This window comes from Lepidochelys olivacea, assembly GCF_965140295.1.
Source record: "Lepidochelys olivacea isolate rLepOli2 genome assembly, chromosome: 8".
Lineage (NCBI taxonomy): Eukaryota > Metazoa > Chordata > Testudines > Cheloniidae > Lepidochelys > Lepidochelys olivacea.
Genome location: NC_140418.1, coordinates 36,410,437 through 36,426,265, shown reverse-complemented (window position 1 = coordinate 36,426,265; position 15,829 = coordinate 36,410,437). Strand labels below are relative to the sequence as shown.

The window sequence follows — 15,829 nt, the reverse complement described above, 5'->3', positions numbered from 1 at the left end:
AGAGAGAGGAGCAATTAACGAATGTTGGAATCCTAACTTGTCGATCAGGGTGCTTTAAAAGTTTTAGCCATGCTTTAAGAGATGCAAACTCTTTCAGTGAATAGGTTTTATTTATATAGGTCAGATACATACTTTATTTTCTATTTTCAGTTTGTGTTTTATTTTTCCCCAAGGATAAGTAGGAATATAGGAATACTGGGGGAGGGATAGCTCAGTGGTTTGAGCTTTGGCCTGCTAAACCCAGGGTTGTGCGTTCAATCCTTGAGGGGGCCATTTAGGGATATGGGGCAAAAATTGGGGATTGGTCCTGCTTTGAGCAGGGGGTTGGATTAGATGGCCTCCTGAGGTCCCTTCCAACCCTGATATTCTATGATTCTATGAAAGCAAGAAAAAGTATCTACGTAATACATGCATAGTATGGATAGTAGCAGGCAAATAGAGTTGCACTCCATCACTGCATTTTTATCATACATTTCTAGAAAGCAAGAGCAGATTTACTGAAATATTTAATTTGGCTGAAATGTTTTTATCATTCATTTTTATTAGATTGTTTTTCACAAAAGGAATATAGATCATTAAAAATAGAACTACAAATGCTAGCCACCAAGCAGATATATAAAAGCCTGATGTCTGACAGATATATTTATTATACCGTCAGTTCATTCAGGAGTATAATGCTGTTTCTATAAATAAGTCCCTCTCCCTTTTCAAAGACACCCAACTAACCTAATACAAACAATACACTGGGCAACCCATAATGATCTCATCTAAGATGGCTTCAATGCTTAGAACTGTAGATCAAACAATTTTAAGATCTTTAGTACATTTCCACTTCTATAGAATAATAATAATAAGTCCTGCAGTTTACAGTGCGGACTGCTGTACCTCTGTGGTGAAGATTTCAGTACTGGGGCCATAATCTTTTTCATTGGGAATACTGATGTGAGGAAAGTCAGTCTCACATTTAAGTTTGCAGGATCAGGGCTTAGTTTCAGCCCTTAAGTCACCTTGTACACCTACCAAATCTTCACGAAATGAAGTACTTTGCACTTGCCTTTAAAGTCATAAAAGTATCTGAGCTTCCTTATGCATCATCCTTTGTATTGCTTATTTCAGGGGTGTATGGAGTTAAGGCTTTTAATCCTAGACACAACAGGACCCAGACACCAAGATGCTATGTTGAAACTATAGATAGAATATGATCGGTCCTATAGGTATATTAAAGATGAATGGCTGGAAAATGTGACATCTGGAATGGTGTGTGTGAGCGAATGAAAAAAGTTATCCTTGAGATATATGAGGCAGTTTGTCTAGTGGCTAGAGCAGGGAACTATAACAGCAGGGTGGATTGATTTAAATCAAATTTTAATAACGATTTAAATCAGCAAGCAGAAAACCTTGATTTGAATAATTAAATTTAATCTTATTTTGCATTTGTAACTTTTGATTTTTTCTAAAGAAAGTTTTATTCTCATTGGCTGGTAACCATTAAAAAAAGTTCATTTGCAACTAAATATAATCTTTACACTAAATTTGGTGGTACTTTGTGCTATCCAGAAGGACACATTATACCTACAAACATTTATTTAAGCAATTATATAGCTTAACTTACATTTATTCAGATTCCTCATTTTTACTTTTTTTATTATGTTGAAAATAGTCAATGACACATTTTGTATTTACTAGATGATGATTTGTGTCAAACTGTGTTGGAAATTGGAATTTAATTAAAAATTTGCAAACAGCATTTTAAAATTTGTTAGCTAAATAAAACTAACAACTGAGCTGGATACATAAGCAAAAGTTTATTAAAACATTTTGCATTTAAAACTGATTTTATTAGACAAATGACGTATTCTCTATAGATAGGGAACTGATCTGATGGTTTCTGGTCACCAAGTCCTTCAAGATTTTAGAACTAGTAGATTTCATCCTCTCACACTTCATAGGAAAACAGGCTTTCCTTCTTTTTCAACTCCCAATTGGTTTTTCAGCTTTAAATGAACTAATCATTGAACCGTACTAGTTCAATAAACTGAAATGGAGAAAATATTCTCTCTGCACCTGCAAAAGAGGCTACTGCTGTCAAAAGCTGGGTGTAGCACTTCAGCAAAGTCTGGCGCCAGTGACTTCTGCTAATTCAGTCCACAGACTTTCTTTAGAACATTGGCAACAAACATGTACCATTTGACTATCATTATTTTTATTTAATTTTAAAGATTTTAATAGCTTCTAGTAAATTTAGGCCTTAATATGGGTTGTTGTTTAAAATTTAAATAGGTTTGTTTTTAAAAAGAAAATCTATTGAATTGAAACTTAAAAATCCAATTTAAATACAAAAATATTTTTTGTTATCTTAGAAAAACTTTGTTTTAAATCAGTCCTGACTAGGAGTCAGGAGAGCTGGGTTGTATTTCCAGCTCTGCCATTTGACTGTTGTGACCCTCTCTGGGCTTCAGTTTCCTCATCTAATAATGCACTTTAAGATGGCTGGAGGAAATAGGGTTACCAACTGTCTAATCGCACATACCCAAACACCTTTGGCCTGCCTCTTCCCCAAGGCCATGCCCTGCCCCACCCCTTTTCTGAGGCCCTTCCCCCACTCACTCCAGCCCCCCTTCCTCAGTCGCTCACTTTTTCCCACCCTCACTCACTTCCACTGGGCTGTGTTTCACTGGGTGAGGGGGTGCGGGCTCTGGGCTGGGCGGTGGGGCCGAGGGGTTTGGAATGTAGGAGGGGGTTCTGGGCTGAGCCTGGGTCAGGGGGTTGAGGTGTGAGAGAGGGGTGAGGGCTCTGGGGGGAGTTTTGGGTGCGGGAGGGGCCTGGGGCAGGGATTTGGGTTGTGGGAGGGAGTTTGGGTGTGGGACCGGGCTCAGGGCTGGGACAGGGGGGCTGGGTTCAGGAGGAGATGAGGGATGGAGTGTGGGCTCTGGGAGGGAGTTTGGGTGTGGGAGGGGGCTCCGGGCTGAGCCTGAGGCAGGGGGTTGGGGTGTGGGAGGGGGTGAGGGCTCTGGGAGGGAGTTTGGGTGCAGGAGAGGGCTCAGGGCTGGGGGTTGGGGTGTGCAGGCTCCAGCCAGGCGGTGGTTACCTTGGGTGGCTCCCAGAAGCAGCGACATATCCAGCAGCAGCCCCTAGGCTCAGGGGTGGCCAGGCAGCTCCATGTGCTACCCCCGCCTGCAGGCACCGCCCCCACAACGCCCATTGGCCGTGGTGCCCCATTCCCAGCCAATGGGAGCTGTGGAGTCAGCGCTCAAGGCGGGGGCAGTGCACAGAGACCCCCTGGCCTCACCTCCACTTAGGGGCCACAGGGACATGCTGGCTGCTTCCGGGAGCCACACGGCATCAGGGCAGATAGGGAGCCTGCCTTAGCCCTGCTACATCACCAGACTTTTAGCCGCCTAAAATCTCCCAGAGATCTCCCAGAATCCAGGAGACTCCCGACCAAACTGGGAGTGTTGGCAACCCTAGGAGGAAAGCATCTATAGAAGCATAAAGTTGTTGGGGTATTATAAGGGTTCAAGAAGATGGATGCTGTAACATAAGAATGGCCATACTGGGTCAGACCAAAGGTCCATCCATCCCAATATCCTGTCTGCTGACAGTGGCCAATGCCAGGTGGCCCAGAGGGAGTGAACCTAACAGGTAATGATCAAGTGATCTCTCTCCTGCCATCCATCTCCACCCTCTGACAAACAGAGGCTAGGGACACCATTCCTTACCCATCCTGGCTAATAGCCATTAATGGACTTAACCTCCATGAATGTATCCAGTTCTCTTTTGAACCCTGTTATAGTCCTAGCCTTCACAACCTCCTCAGGCAAGGATTTCCACAGATAGACTGTGTGCTGTGTAAAGAAGAACTTCCTTTTATTTGTTTTAAACCTGCTACCCATTAATTTCATTTGGTGGCCCCTAGTTCTTATATTATTGGAATAAGTAAATAACTTTTCCTTATTCACTTTCTCCACACCACTCATGATTTTATATACCTCTATCATATCCCCCCTTAGTCTCCTCTTTTCCAAGCTGAAAAGTCCTAGCTTCTTTAATCTCTCCTCATATGGGACCAATTCCAAACCACTAATCATTTTAGTTGCCCTTTTCTGAACCTTTTCTAATGCCAGTATATCTTTTTTGAGATGAGGAGACCACATCTGTATGCAGTATTCAAGATGTGGGCATACCATGGATTTATATAAGGGCAATAAGATATTCTCTGTCTTATTCTCTGTCCCTTTTTAAATGATTCCTAACATCCTGTTTGGTTTTGCTGTGATGCTGGCAGGTGCTTTTTGGGGCCTGGATGGCAGAGGAGAAAATAAAATCGGAAAACCTTGTGAGCTTCAAGAGATCACTTGAGAGATTCTTCCTGAAGCTTGACAAAAATACAGAATATTGCAGCTGTAAGCCGTTGAAACAGGCAGCCAGGTTATGTGTGTTAAGAAGCCTTAACGGCATAAAATGGAGTGTAGTTGTCTGTTCGGCAGTATCTGTTGTTTCAGTTGAAGTGTCCTGAGTTCTGTGGTGGGCGCCTGTACCCACACTACCTATGATCCAGGGGCATGGTTCCCCTGCTTGTGTGCACATACAGGTGCTAGCTCGCTTGGAGCGAGCAGGGCTATAAATAGTGGCGTATCCATAGTGACATGGGTAGCGGTACCGGAGGCAAGGCTGAGCCAGGCCAAATACAAATGCACCTTGAAACCATGGTCCGTACGCAGCGTGGCTCGGCTGCACCTCTGGTGCCACTGCCTGTGCGACTGCACCTTCACTACTATTTATACTCGTGCGAGCTCTCACTGAGCTTCCACAAGAGCGTGTGCACGGGCAGCAGCATCAGGGCCCGAGCTCGTTGTGCAGACGTGTAGCCTGTGTTGCACTGGCGTGTACTTAAATAAACCTGGCTGTCCCTCTGTTGTGCCCTCAAGACCCTTTCACAAACACGATGAGGTCATTTCAGTGAGCAACATTTTACAGAAGATCTAAATGTTGGGATATACCCAGATCAATATAAATTGCAGACACAGAATACTTCCAAAATCAGAAATCGTCCCCATCAACTGTCAGCCTAGTACAGGTCTGCTCTGACTCGCATGGTTTGATTTAAGAGGCTCCGAAACATTCACAATACTTCGAATAGCAAAACCCCAATGTTAAGGATCAGTTCAGACATTAAAGCGATAGCCTTTTGATGGTACTGCAGTGCCAGTTATAAGACAACCTTAGACTGAGAAGATGGTGAATATCAGCATAGAAACCCATGCTCTGCTACATCATTGTCACTTCATGGACATAAGTGAGTTAATCCAAACTTACACCAGTGTAATTAAGAGGATAATTTGGCCCAGAGACCTCACTGTACTTCATCTCTGATGGAGGGTTGGGCAAACTAGTTTGAAAGGAACCTCAGATTCTGTGTTTTATCAGTAAGTACATTAGGCATATACAGAGCAAGTGATTTGTATACACTCTCAAACCAGCTGAATTCATCTGTCAAACCTAATGTCTAAATATTGAGAGAGTGAAGTGTCTGTAGTCTATGAACCCAGCGTTCAATGTTATTTAAAACAAAAAAAAGTGGTGAAAAGCAGGTCTTAACTGGCACGGTTCTCTTGCTCTGATAAACAGTAGCTGTGGTTCATAAAAAATAAAATACAATTTATAGTCCAAACTGCATTAATTAACCCTTTGGAGACGACAGATATAGCATCTCTATAATCTCCTAAGCATTAATTTGGTTAGCAGCATGCTGAAAATCAGTGGTCATAGGGTTAAATCACATCTGATGTATGAGCTGTAACATTCTTTCTCAAGTTCCTGTGCATGCGGATCCCACTCATGGCTGTGCTCTCACCTGCTGCGCTGGAGCATGGTAGGTTTTTCTTTAGCAGCGTCCCCTAGGGGTTGCACATGTGATCAGCATGCTCTTGCGCACCCCTTCTTAAGAGCATGAAGAGCAGGGAGACCCCAACTGCCAGCCAGTTCTGACAGAGTGTCGGAACTTCTCCGTGTCCCTCTTAGTTAGATGGCTATAGTGTAGGATCGATGGACAGCTAGCTTTCACTTCATTAGATTTTTTTTTGTTTTATGGTCTGCTGGCAAAAAGAAAAAAAAAGTAGGTAGCAGTGGTGGAGGGCTTTTGGGGCTGTTAAGTCTTGGTCCTGCTCAATGGGTTTTAAATCTCCTGTGTCGTATAGAAGGGTAATTATTCCGGGAGAGCCATATAATGTCTATGTGTGAGTTTGTTAGGTATTTGAGAAATACACACTGGAGTCCAGAGTGTCCTCAAGATTTTCCTCATGGAGAAATCCACGAAAGCAGCTTCTGAGAGGGTTCAAAGAGATCTTTCAGATCAGAAGGTACCTTGCCTCAGCAAGCTAAGGTCATTTGGGGAAAAGATTTATTCAATTCCTTTCAGGTGAGTGTCTAGAATTACTGTATCAGGCAATGCTGGCTACATCTAACTACATGCAATGGGACAGAATCACAGACATTTATGATAAACTCCCAGCAGAGTTAGAAGAATCTACTTCCATCTGCTCTGAAGGAATGTTGATAGCAAAAAATCTCTGCAAGCAGCTTTGGACTCAGTGGATGTGATCTGTGGCAACTGAAACTGTCGTCATGAGAAGAGACTCTTGGCTTTCTGTATTGGGCCTGCCTAGGGAGGGCCAGACTATACTACTGGGACCTCCCTTTCAGTGGTCAAGATCTTTTTAGTGCTAAGACAGATGACACATTGCATTCTTTAAAGGACTGTAGAACCACATTAAGGTTGTTTGGTCTCTACACTCTGTCCTTCAGAATAAAGCAGTATACACCTCAAGCTTCTACCAAACAGAGTTCTCAGCCTGCCACTTCAAACTGTTTCTTCCATCAGAGACCTTTTGATCAAGGAAGACAGAGATCAAGATTCCAGAAGAGGAAATTGTTTGATCCATCTAATATCTTGTCACCATCTGCTTATCCTCAAAAGAAGCACTTTTGATGCTATGGTTGAGGATACATATACAATCTACTAGAATTTATTACCCCCCCCCCCAACACACGCACACCTTTTTTTTTTTTTTAAAAAGGATTGAGCTGGAATAACCATGAACCGTGGGTTCTCCTGGTCATCCAGAAGGGTTATATTATAGAATTCCACACCATTCCAGAGATATTTCCAAGAATCTGCCAGTTAATTTCAGATCTGAGGACTCATCCTCAGAACCATGTAAGAGTCTCCCTAAAACTATTAGGCAACATGGCTCTTGTACTTATGTAACCCCTTTCTCCAGGCTCAGAATGAGACCTCTTCCATCCTGGATCAAATGGGTGTTTTGGCTGAGTGTCCACCCTATAGGGATAAGAATAAAGATAGCACAGCCAGTCCATAGAGTCCCTGAACAGAAGCAAAATGTCCTGGGAACTCCATTTCAGACTCTAAATCCTACCAAGGTTCCCATCACCAATATATCCCAACAGGGGTGGGGCGCTCATCTAGATCCATTTCAGATGCATGGTGTTTGGTCTGTAAAGAACTCCTTGATGTACTGGAGCTAAGAGTGATTTGCTTAGCATTCAGATCTTTCCTTCCACTACTACAGGGTCTGTCAGTTCAAGTGCTGTGGACAATTGCACAGTGATTGTCTAATATTAAACAAACAAGGACAGGCAAGATCAGACCCTCTTTATCAAGAAGCCGTAATGCTGTGGAAATGGTGCATTTAGTATCACGTCAGTATTGTAGCACTTCATCTACCAGGACAGGACAATGTCTGTGCTTCATCTGGACCCTGCATCTTTGGACTTGTCAGTGTGGAAGATTTTTGGTTAATGCCTAAGTATAAGGAATATTCATTGTAGGTACCAACAGTCTTTTTGCAGAAAGAAAACCTTCTACTAGAAAAAACATACATGGCAAAATGAAAGAGTTTTTTTCAGATGGGGATGAAGACAAGAAGATGTGTTCCTACCTATTCTTCTATTCCACTTGTTCTGGATTACCTTTTACTTAAAACAGTTTAGTTTGTCTTAAGTTGTCTTTAGTTTGTTTTAAGTTCCATGAATGTATATTCATTTAGTATTTTTGGCTTGTCACCCACCGATTACAGGTTTGTCTGTCCTTTCCCATCAAACAGTTGTCAGATTCCTAAAAGGTTTGAATCTCATGTTTCCCCCAGCTAGAAATATACCTCCCTGATGAGACTTGAATTTAGTGCTTTCGGCTCTAAGGGAACTGCCTTTTGAACCATTATCACCTTTTTCTAGTCAACACTTAGCCACTGAAAAGCAGCTTTCATAGGTATTACTTCTGCCTGCAGAGTTAGCAAAATCCAAGCTCTCACCACCTCCTCCCATCCCCACCCTGGTACACTGTTTTTCATACTGACAGAGTCAGATTTAGAGCTCATCCTAAATTCATACCAAAGGTGGTGTCAGACTTCCATATTAACCTGTATATTCAATTACTGGTTTTCTTTCCTAGACCTCATGCATCTGACATGCAGAGTATGAAGTTTTGATTCCGGAGGAGAAAAGCCCTCTTATACCACCTAAAGAGAACGACACCATTTAGGAAGACCCTTAGGTTGTTTGTAGCTTATGATAGCAGAACTAATGGAAGCCCTCTCTTGACTGAAAAACTGTCGAGAGAGGGCTGTATTAGAACTGTTGTGAGCAGTATTAGAGCTGACTATGAGGTCAGTCAACTGAAACTTCCTTTGAACATCTTGGCTCATTTTCCTTCAACAGCATGCTGCAGTAGGGCTCTGTTGATGGAAACACACAGGGCAGCTACTTGGTTACCAGTTCATGCATTTACTAGGCATTACTCACTGGAGGCTTCCTTAAGAGTTAATGCTGTAGTTGGAAGAGCCAGTCCTTCAGTCTTTGTTCAGGGAAACTCTATTTCCCTCCTCCAAAGAGTCGAACAGCTTGCCAATCACCATGAGTGGTATCCACACAGACAGGAACTTGTAGAAGAAAGAGTGGTTACTTGACTTTCCATAACTGTGATCCTTGGGCATTTGGATCCCATGACCCCTGCTCCATGCCCACAGCTCCGAGTCCTATCACTGAGGTTTTGCGTGGTGAAGGATGTGGCTGGCGGTTGGGGTTGCCCCACTCACTATGCTTTCAGGAGCGGAAGCTCGAGAGCACGCAGAGCGCATGTGTGACCCCTAGGGGACATTGCCAGAGAAAAAGCTTCCAAATTCCTGTGCAGAGGGTGTGAGGTATTTGAACATCTCAGATAATCAGTTACTGTAGGTTAAGTAACCATTCTTTTTCCTGCACAATTGGTAGCTACTTTTCCAAGCATATAGTTTGTGTAAGGAGAAGCTGGTAGTACCATGCGTAAGTCAATATGAGAGCAAGCAAACAACTGATTTTTCAATTTGGGGGCCAAACCAAAAATTATGAAAAAAGAATTGATCTGTATCTAACCAAAACTGAATGTTTGTTTTTTCCCCCAGAGGAAATGAAAAATTCAAAAAAGAAAAAAAAAGGGTTAAATTGAAATATTTTGAATGTTGATTCAAATTGATATTTCATTCTCAAATGTTTCAAAATGACATTTTTGAAATTGTTCGTTTTAATATTTTCAAAATGGGATGTTTTGACATTTTTCTTGTAGCCAGAACTATTTGCCGAGTTTGATCCAAATTTGCAAATAGTTTCAGTGCCCCCAAAAGTGCATTTTTTTTTGGCTAATTTACTATTAGCCCCCTCCTGCCCAAAAAAGTTTACCCCTTTCTACTCAGTATTCTTCCTTTAGAGCAGAGACAATTTTTGATTATTCTCTTACACTACATTCAGGAGTAGCAGATTTGGATTCCTAGATAATTCAATAAATATAGCTCTATTCATAGATGTCCAAAATACCACAATTTGAGCTGGGCAGGAAAGGTTTCCCAGCCCACAAATACTTTTGAGAGTTCAAAATTTTTTACCGTCCCCAATTGGGATGAAAACTTGAAATCTCAAAAAATTTCATGAACCAAAAACCAGGTCAATTTTGCATTTCCATTTCAAGGTTTTTTCTTTGTAACAGTTGTCATTCTAATTATTTTCTGACCAGCTCCAGCCATAATGTTCTGTTTGCTACATAATGTTAGTTTTTTTAAATTAAACCCTGAATATCTATATTTGATGATGTTCTTATTGATGGGGCTAATAATAGCACTGGTAAAAGCTGGTCTCTAGCTCTTTCCAAATCTCATCTGAAAATACATCCTTCCTCCCCACTGCCACCTCGTCATTTCCCTCTCCTTTCATTGCTGGCTTTGTATCTAAATAGAGGTTTCTTGGGGCAGATGGGGAGGGTGCTGCCTGCGTTGCTTTGAATCAGATATATTACTGCTGTCAGTCGGCTCTAAGTAGTGGTTTGTGTCCATTTTTGCCTGCATTCGTTCAGATCTCCCCTGCCTGCTGGCGTAGGCGTTCACTTGTATTGATTCTTCATGCTTTCGTTTTACCACTTTTTTCTGTAATTGACATCATGACTCTATGGAGCATTTTGGGACGCAGTTCATATGTGAATGGTGATGCTATATAAACCTTCTCCTATCCCGCTATTTTAACTGAAGCATCCTACCACCTGAATTGCAGCCACTACTGCCATAAATTGTTCCCTCCATTATTCAGACTTCCAGTTATCTGAATGTTTTTGATGTCTCACAAAGCGTTTTGGATAAAGAGGTTTGTACCGTGTACCAAATGAGGGCTTTCTCCTGTGAAGTGAATCAGTGGGAGTTAGGGGTGCTCCGCACCTGGGGGATCGGGCCTGAAAGTTGTATTGTGCTGTATGGCCCATCAGAGTGGAATGGAATGTTCTGAAATTTCCTTTCTGGATCATCTGGTGTAATTTAGAGACTAACCAATTTATTTGAGCAGTATGCATCTGATGAAGTGAGCTGTAGCTCACGAAAGCTTATGTTCAAATAAATTGGTTAGTCTCTAAGGTGCCACAAGTACTCCTTTTCTTTTTGCGAATACAGACTAACATGGTTGTTACTCTGAAACCTGGTGTAATTGTGAGGTGTTCAGAACAGAGTGAGGAAAAGAATGTAATTGGGGAAATACTTATGGCTACAAATAATCTAATTTCTGTGTTTGGGACATGTTTCTGCGCTCACTGAAATTAGTGGCAAAACTCCCTTTGAGTTCAATAACTACTCATCAAATGGCCCAAGACAACAGGAGATATAAATATACGTGTCTAATCTAATGTATTTGCTTGTAAATCTGTGAATTATCCTGCCAGGTCAGAGTGTGACAGAAATGTGATTCTCATTTAAGCAGGAGATATCATAGAATCATAGAATATGAGGCTCGGAAGGGACCTGCTCCAACCCCCTGCTCAAAGCAGGACCTAATCCCCAACTAAATCATCCCAGCTAGGGCTTTGTCAAACCTGACCTTAAAAACCTCTAAGGAAGGAGATTCCACCACCTCCCTAGATAACCCATTCCAGTGTTTCACCACCCTCCTAGTGAAAAAGTTTTTCCTAATATCCAACCTAAACCTCCCCCACTGCAACTTGAGACCATTACTCCTTGTCCTATCATCTGGTACCACTGAGAACAATCTAAATCCATTCTCTTTGGAACCCCCTTTCAGATAGTTGAAAGCGGCTATCAAATCCCCCCTCATTCTTCTCTTCTGCAGACTAAATAATCCCAGTTCCCTCAGCCTCTCCTCATAACTCATGTGCTCCAGCCCCTAATCATTTTTGTTGCCCTCTTCTGGACTCTTTCCAATTTTTCCAGATCCTTCTTGTAGTGTGGGGCCCAAAATTGGACATACTACTCCAGATGAGGCCTCAGCAATGCCGGATAGAGGGGAATGATCATGGCCCTCAATCTGCTGGCAATGCTCCTACTTATACAGTCCAAAATGCTGTTAGCTTTCTTGGCAACAAGGGCACACTGTTGACTCATATCCAGCTTCTCATCCACCCTAACCCCTAGGTCCTTTTTGCAGAACTGCTGCCTAGCCACTTGGTCCCTAGTCTGTAGCAGTGCATGGGATTCTTCCTTTCTAAGTGCAGGACTCTGCATTTGTCCTTGTTGAAGCTCATCAGATTTCTTTTGGCCCAATCCTCTAATGTGTCGAGGTCCCTCTGTATCCTATCCCTACCCTCCAGCGTATCTACCTCTCCTCCCAGTTTAGTGTCATCTGCAAACTTGCTGAGGGTGTAATCCACGCCATTCTCCAGATCATTAATAAAGATATTGAACAAAACCAGCCCGAGGACTGACCCTTGGGTCACTCTGCTTGATATCAGCTGCCAACTAGACATGGAGCCGTTGATCACTACGCATTGAGCCCGACGATCTAGCCAGCTTTCTATCCACCGTATAGTCCATTCATTGAGCCCATACTTCTTTAACTTGCTGGCAAGAATACTGTGGGAGACCGTGTCAAAAGCTTTGCTAAAGTCAAGATATATCATGTCCACTGCTTTCCCTTCATCCACAGAGTCCGTGATCTCGTTATAGAAGGCAATCAGGTTCTCACTGGTTCTCTAGCTCCCAGGCTAATACAGCCTGTGCTGTCTCATGTCACCACACAGGGCTTCCGTAAATCCTGGCCTGGAGGAAGCAGTGGAGGAAGCAGTCAGTTATCTTGTCTTAGAAGGCAATTAGGTTAATCAGGCATGACTTGCCCTTGGTGAATCCATGCTGACTGTTCGTGATGTCTTTCTGCTCCTCAAAGTGCTTCAAAATTGATTCCTTGAGGACCAGCTCCATGATTTTTCCAGGGACTGAGGTAAGGCTGACTGGCCTGTAGTTCCCAGGATCCTCCTTCTTCCCTTTTTTAAAGATGGGCACTACATTAGCCTTTTTCCAGTCATCTGGGTCCTCCCCCGATCGCCATGAGTTTTCAAAGATAATGGCCAATGGCTCGGCAATCACATCCGCCAACTCCTTTAGCACTCTCGGATGCAGTGCATCCGGCCCCATGGACTTGTGCTCATCCAGCTTTTCTAAACAGTCCTGAACACCTTCTTTCTCCACAGAGGGCTGGTCACCTCCTCCCCATGCTGTGCTGCCCAGTGCAGTAGTCTGGGAGCTGACCTTGTTCGTGAAGACAGAGGCAAAAAAAGCATTGAGTACATCTAGCTTTTTCCACATCCTCTGTCACTAGGTTGCCTCCCTCATTCAGTAAGGGGCCCATACTTTCCCTGACCACCTTCTTGTTGCTAACATACCTGTAGAAACCGTTCTTGTTACTCTTAACATCCCTTGTTAGCTGCAACTCCAAGTGTGATTTGGCCTTCCTGATTTCACTCCTGAATGCCCGAGCAATATTTTTATATTCCTCCCTGGTCATTTGTCCAAGCTTCCACTTCTTGTAAGCTTCTTTTTTGTGTTTAAGATCATCAAGGATTTCACGTTAAGCCAAGCTGGTCGCCTGCCATATTTACTATTCTTTCTACACATCAGGATGGTTTGTTCCTGTAACCTCAATAAGGATTCTTTAAAATATCCTACCAACCTTTAAATTCCCCCTGCATTTTCAGTTGGCAAAGTTATTCTTCACACTGACCACTCAGTTAATTGTTCTGTACTGTGCTGCATGCTGCTGAATAGATGCTACATTTTATGCCAGAAGTGGCTGCATTTCAGAGGTAGATGAATTGGTGCCAGTGAATAGCACTGTGTGTATATCAGTTTTATTGTAAAGCATTTTGGGATCTTTATCATAATGCAAACATAAAACATGATTTTTAAAAAATTAACAAGGCAGTGTTAGAAAAACTACCTAATCATGCATTTTTCAGACAGGAATAGCTCTACTAAAAGATCTGCTTCTTAGGTGCACAATTTGCAGCTTTTAACCGACTATGAAAGATCTGTTTTATTTCTGTTTCATTTTGTTTAAAGAACAGTGTATATTTAAAATCAGATTAAAATCACATGGAATCTATGTTAGAGTCCATGTTGTGCCCTATTCTAAGGGTACTATCTGAATTTTCCATATCTTTTGACCCTTCCTTAATGCTATATATATAAACTCTCTTTTTATATTGAGTGATATATATGCTTTCTACTGTAGGTGGCTATGGATTCTGTGCTCCATTATTATTTCCCTCTCTCCATTCCTTATCCTCTTTGTTTACTATGAAACGCTTACTCCAGAGCATATACTTTCTCTGTATGATTTATGATGTCTGTCTTTGCCAAAATAGTGCCATGGAGCTGCTTGCTAATAATTGATAATGACTTGGTTGTGCAGACTGATGGCCTTGTTCTGCTTTTGCACTGTAGGTTTGTACCAAGATTTTTGGAGAGGGCTGCTCAGACCTGACTCAGCTGCTATAGTTTTAGTTTTAAAGGAGATGTTTGAGTTCTACCATTTATGACTCGTTAGGTGGCACTCTTTCTTCTGCATCAGAACTGAACCAATGTCCCTTCTTTGGGCTAGGGAGTGCTGTGCTGCTGCATTAGCTATTTCCTAGATTTGATACAAAATGTACAGAGTGGTGACTTTAAAAATTCTAAAGTAATTTGGACACACAATTCTCATTAATTTTAATGGGAGTGGGGCATCAAATTCCCCAAAGCAGCTTGGAAAATCTGTCATAGTCACTAAAGATCCCATGGCATTTTTTCAAGAGTAGGGGCAACCCCAGAGTTGTAGCCAAATGACATTCTGCCTCCCTTAGAACAATTCCTTATTTTAATTTATATAGAGAGCTCGTTGCTCTCTATTCTAAACTGCTTGTTTCTACTATATGATGTTAAAGAGCTGCTGTGTTGCACCCTAGAGTCAACTGCATTTCTCTGATTGGTGAAGTGATTCCTCTTTGTAATAACACACAAACAAACAAAAACCCCGAACAAAAAAACCCACCAAACCCACAAAACCACCTTTGGGATGAATGGAGCTGTCTGCTAGAAAACATACAGGTTATTGTTAAGAAAAAGTTGAAGAAAGCCAACTAGAAAAGCAGCCCTTATGAGATGTGCCGTGTAGAAATAGCATTGCTGAGAGCATAGCCCAGGCAGTGCCGAGCCACTGCTCAGCACAGCGGACAATGAAATGATTCGTGTTGCCTAAGTGAGTAGCAAACACTGGGTGTCAAAATGCACCACTTTGTTATATATAATTGAGAAAGTAAAATGTGAGGGTAACAGTCTGTGTCACTGGTGGCTGAGGCGGTATATGATCTGATCAGCTTAATGAGCACACACAGAGAGAGAGAGAGAGACTCCAATACAAAGCCGGATCCACCAGCAGGGGTCCTTGTAGAAGTAAGAGTTGCAGATCAAATCATTTAAATTGTTCTTGTGCTAGGCTTACATTTGTGAAAACATCCCACTTATTTGGATGGCAGGATTTTGGGAGTCCACTGTTACTTGTAGTTGTTGTGTTGCTCACCTCATATTCCCTGAGGGTGAAGTCGGGAAGTAGGAATATGAGGTCTTTTGCACCGGGTTGTTGTCAGATCTTCGGCTCCATGCATGTGTTCTTTCTGCATGTGCACTGGCTCTCGCCATATAGCTCATACAGCAGGCGCCGATCAACTGACCAATAAGATCACAAGACTTGGTTTAGTAATAAACCGGCCAGGTTTATTCCTAATGCCCTGGCTCAGTGGTTACAGGTACACTAACACATGTATGCCAGTGACAATGGACAGCTCAGTCAGTGGCGGGATTTTCTACTGTCCCCTAGCCCAGACAAAAGGTTAAGTGAGGTAGCCCACCATTTATAGACTGAGACAAACAATCTGGGATTAACCAATTTACATATTTACAAGTTGCAGTGGGGGAGGTTTAGATTGGATATTAGGAAAAACTTTTTCACTAAGAGGGTGGTGAAACACTGGAATGCG

At 42.4% G+C, this 15,829-nt stretch overlaps 1 protein-coding gene across 3 annotated transcripts in view; it reads left to right on the top strand.

Annotated features, from left to right (window-relative positions):
• The window catches only part of NRG2 (neuregulin 2), a 314,296-nt gene that overhangs the window by 222,422 nt on the left and 76,045 nt on the right, over positions 1-15,829 (top strand). The gene's annotated exons all lie outside the window — the stretch shown is intronic.